The sequence below is a fragment of the Hemiscyllium ocellatum genome, assembly GCF_020745735.1.
Source record: "Hemiscyllium ocellatum isolate sHemOce1 chromosome 27 unlocalized genomic scaffold, sHemOce1.pat.X.cur. SUPER_27_unloc_18, whole genome shotgun sequence".
NCBI lineage: Eukaryota > Metazoa > Chordata > Chondrichthyes > Orectolobiformes > Hemiscylliidae > Hemiscyllium > Hemiscyllium ocellatum.
In genome coordinates this window covers 253,621-258,191 of record NW_026867485.1, presented here as the reverse complement: position 1 = coordinate 258,191, position 4,571 = coordinate 253,621, and the positions used below count along the sequence as shown (strand labels likewise).

Genomic DNA, 4,571 nt, shown 5'->3' with positions numbered 1-4,571 from the left:
TTCCATGCATGTTTCCTGATGTGAAGACTTCTCCCCCCACCCAGCCCACACAAAGATAGAAATGTCAGGACCTATTTCTCCAAATGTTATCTTTGATCTGCTCATGACACATTCCTTGGATTTGGAGTGTTCTGATGTAGTGTTTAATAGGAATCCATCAAAATTAACATCCAGTCTTGTCTGAGAGCAGAACCAACTCAACTGACCGAACAAGCTGCACAACTCTTCTGTCGGATCTGTAGACGCGACATCCTCTCTCTCTCGTTAACACAACAGGATTAGAAAGGCTTGGAGTACTATTCTCTCTGAACACGATTCCTAATCTACTGTTATTCCAGACTTATATGCGTAACATCTAAACCTAAATAGTTAAAGCTCCTCAGCCTGATCTCCCACAAACAACAGAATGGTTTCAGCACAGAAGGAACGTGCTCAAATGGAATGTCTGTTCTTAAATTCCATGTTAAGGTTATTATTGCATTAATCTGTTATAAATGGTGTCTGTTTCAGAAAGGCACAGAGAGACATGCTTTTGTGGAACCCAACGGGAGTTTTCTGATCACAGAATCATACAGTACAGAAAAGGCCCTGTGGCCCATCAAGTGTGTACCACCAATATATTATCACTTACACAAGAGTCATAGAGCTGTACAGCAAGGAATCAGACTCATTGGTGTTTAAAACTAGAGGACATAGGTTTAAGGTGGGGGGGAAGGAGGGAAAAGAGAGAGAAGGGGATCTAAGTGGCAACCTTTTCACACAGAAGGTGGTGCACGTACAGAATGAGTTACCAGAGGGAGTGGTGGGACTGGTACAATTACAACATTTCAAAGGCATCTGGATGGAGAGGTGAGTTCAGAGAGATATGGGTCAATTGCACGCAAATGGGATGAGATTAATTTCAGATATCTGGCCATCATGGCCACGTTGGATGGAAAGGTCAGTTTCTGTGCTGTCCAGCTCTATAGTGGGGTCATAACCCGTGTCCACATTCTGTCCTCTACCTTGCCACTCGTTGTGAGGCTCAGAGCCTGGGAATATCGTTGGGTCACCCAGACCCTGACAATTTCCACATAGCTCTGGGCATTTCTCACAAACACCACTCGGATTGTCAGCCGCCGTCAGAAACTTTAGTTTTCCTTTTTATCCATCCTTCAGCACTGGGCAAGAATTCTCTGTTCCCGTTGTGGGATCGTGTTCAAATAGCGACCAAAATCAGCAACTGGTGAAAACAGCCTCTTTATTCAGCAACCACAAGTTGTACAAGTTTGAGGTGGTGATGGAAACCCGAAATACCATCCTTACAGCAGCCTCTTTACACACAGTTCTTATAGAGATTAACACTCCATCACTATGGTGTCCCATTGTTTTATCTATTGTACACAAACGCTGGCTGCTACTCCCGATGGGATTGAGATTGTCTGTGTGGTCTGCTTGCAGAACTAAGAGGTGACAGTCCTTTTGTCTTTTAAGTCAGCAAATGTTAGTAAAATTACTCGGCCTGTGTGCTCTAAATAAGTTAGCCATTGTACCTGCACTGAATAAAAGAATAAACGGAATTAAACTGTTTACTGCAGCTGGGTTGGGAGACTTGTTTAGTATTTGCCAGTGAGAGTTTCATTCATTCCTGCAATTTCATGGAAGCGCAGTCTCGATAGTCAGCTTCTTAAAGGGGACAGTGGCTGCGAGTCAGGGAAACTGATGTATTTATGTATTGATGTATTTATTCAGGTCCTGATAGATGGTTGGCAAGGGCTGATTAATATCGTATTCTTTCATGGTGATAAGATGGCAGGGAGGTATTGTTCTGAAAACATGTTGACAGTTATTGAGAGGTAGCATTTGATGCAGAAATAGGCCTAAACACTGCTTGTAGCAAGAGCTGGTAAGGGATGAAGGTGTGAAAAAGCAGTAATGAGTGTTTTAGCTTATTCTATTTTGTAATAGTAAAATATACTACAAAACTGTGAGTGAGTGAGTGAGTGAATGAATGAATGAAGCAAGCTATGTTACAGGAAAGAGTTATGGGTGAATGAAATGGGAATGCAATATTATTAGATACAGGGCTCCTGTGAGCAAGTTAGAAAAGACTTATGAATGACTTAATAGAAAGAGTTTGAGAGTGGGTTAGTAAAGAGACCTACAATACAATATCTCACACCACGTCATCGTCCTGCCAGCCTTGTGGGGTCGGAGAAACCGGAGCCAATCTTTACACAGGGCAGGTTTCTTCAGCGTCAAACATGACAGATATACACCTCCTGACTTCAGTCCATGTTCCAAATCAGTAAGTGTGTCTTAACAGTTGCTCAACTCACCAGGCAATGTATGCCCTCTTGAATATTAATACAAGTAACACCCACAAAGCATCCAAACGTTTGCTACTCAGTGTGACTGGATTGGTGTCTGACCAGATGGTATGACTGACTGAATCCCTTCCCGCACTTGTAGATAGGCTGGTGTCTCCGCAGGGAAGACCAATCAATGAACCCCTTCCCACACACTGAGCAGGCGAATGGTCTCTCCCCGGTGTGGACCTGTTGGTGACTCTGCAGGTTGGAGGACTGAATGAATGCCTTCCCGCCAATGGAGCATGTAAACGGCCTCTCCCCGGTGTGGACCCGTGGTGTCTCTGCAGAGAAGATGAATCATTGAAGCCCTCCCCGCACATGGAGCAGGTGAATAGTCTCTCCCCGGTGACACTGCAGGGTGGATGAAGCGCTGAAAGTGCTTACCACACACAGAGGTGAACGGCCTCTCCCTGGTGTGGACCCGCTGGTGGGTAACCAGGGTGCATAACTGAACGAACGCCTTCCATCAGACAGAGCAGGTGTACGGCCTCTCCCTTGTGTGGACCCACTGGTGACTCTGGAAGTTGGAAGACCGGTTGAATGCTTTCCCACATACACAGCAGGTGAAAGGCCTCTCCCTAGAGTGGACCCGCTGGTGACTATGCAGAGTGGATAACTGAACGAACGCCTTCCTACACACGTTGCATGTGAAAGGCCTTGTCCTCCCGTCTGGACCCGCTGGGGGGTCACCAGGGCAGATGAATGGGTGAACCCCTTCCCACACACTGAGCAGGTGAATGGCCTCTCCCCAGTGTGATGGTGGCGATGGCTTTCGCAAACTCTGGAAGTTGAATTCCTTCCCGCAGTCCCCACATTTCCACTGTTTCTCCATCACGTGGGAATCCCCACCGCCCTCTAGTGTCAACAACCAGTTGAAGGACCACTCACAAATAGAACGTGTTCTATGTCTTGCTGCTGCGAATGAGGTGTTGCTATTTCAGTCTTTGTACCCGCTTAAAGCTCTTCCTACAGTCAGTTCACTGGTACACGCTCACTGAGGTCTGTGTACTTCGGTCTCACTGAAGTTTGAAACCTTTCAAAGCAGGCAGGACAGAAGACAAATAAAATATCCAGTGAGATTCAAAAGGCTGATAACATTCCTGTGCCAGTGAATCGATTGGCTCGATCAGATCTTGTTTTGAGATTACTGGCTGCAATTCCATCCGTTCTCATATCCTGCAAAATGGAGATTACAGAAGACATCACTGTCTACACAGGATAGAAACTCCAAACAGACAGTTTTGGTTCCTGTGGAACATTCTTTCTGCTCTCCCTCCCCCCAGAATTTGAATCTAAATACCACAGTCTCCCTCCATCCTCACTAGGTATTATTGCCCCATGTTCCAAATTCTCCATAAATGCTGAAAAATGTTGACTGATGGATCTATGCTCGCCTCTTCCTGCCCTGGACACAGCTTGTCACAGATTGAACTATGAGTGAGCCATTCAGCTCCTGGGATTTGCTCTGCTGTTCCATAAAATCAGGTCTGTGCTACTTTGGCCTTCACTCCATTTCCTGCTGTTCTCCGTAACCTTTCATGTCCCTGTCATTTAAAATTCTCTTCAATTAAGCCTTGAATATATTCCATGAGCCAGTCTCCATTACTATCTGTGAGGGAGCATTCCACAGACTAACAAGAAAGGAATACATTCCTAATTTCTCCCTGAAATGGGAGACCACTTCCAGACAGGTGGAGACTAGTTAGTTTAGAATCATGTTCAGCATGGACTGGATGGAATAAAGAGTCAGAAACGGAGCAGTTTAACCCCAGAATGGAAAGGGGGGGGTGAAAAAAGGAAGTGCCGTACTCACAGATGGTGGACAGAGAAAGGAAGTTGCAGTCCGAGGTGAAGCTCAACCTTCAATCGGGGGGGGGGGGGTGAAGAGAGGAGTCGCATCAGCTTCAGAAGCTCATGGTCAAACTTCCGCAGTCAGTCAATACGGCGGCTCTGATTGGCCGGCGGAACAATCGCCTTTCAGCTACCCAGGCATTCCAATTGGCTCACAATTGACCTGTGTGATGTCATGACATGTGGCCAATAGGAGAGAACCGTCTTGGAATACGAGATTGTCATCGGCCGGCTCCTTCCGGACGTCCCGCCCCGTATATGGACGTCACAATGCGGAAGTAGCCCGATCAGTTTCAGACTGATACCCCCAACTCTGAGCAACATCTGGGAGCAAAGCAATATCTCCCCCTTTCTATTCCTCATCCTGGG

General features: G+C 46.3%; 1 long non-coding RNA gene across 1 annotated transcript; it reads right to left on the bottom strand.

The window, feature by feature from the left end:
* Positions 1 to 1,223: 1,223 nt before the first annotated feature.
* On the bottom strand, positions 1,224 to 4,223 carry LOC132807521 (uncharacterized). Its single transcript, XR_009641967.1, has 2 exons — positions 4,165 to 4,223; positions 1,224 to 3,527 (listed from the first exon to the last, which is right to left on the bottom strand). It is a non-coding gene; the product is annotated as an uncharacterized LOC132807521 (long non-coding RNA).
* Positions 4,224 to 4,571: the final 348 nt, after the last annotated feature.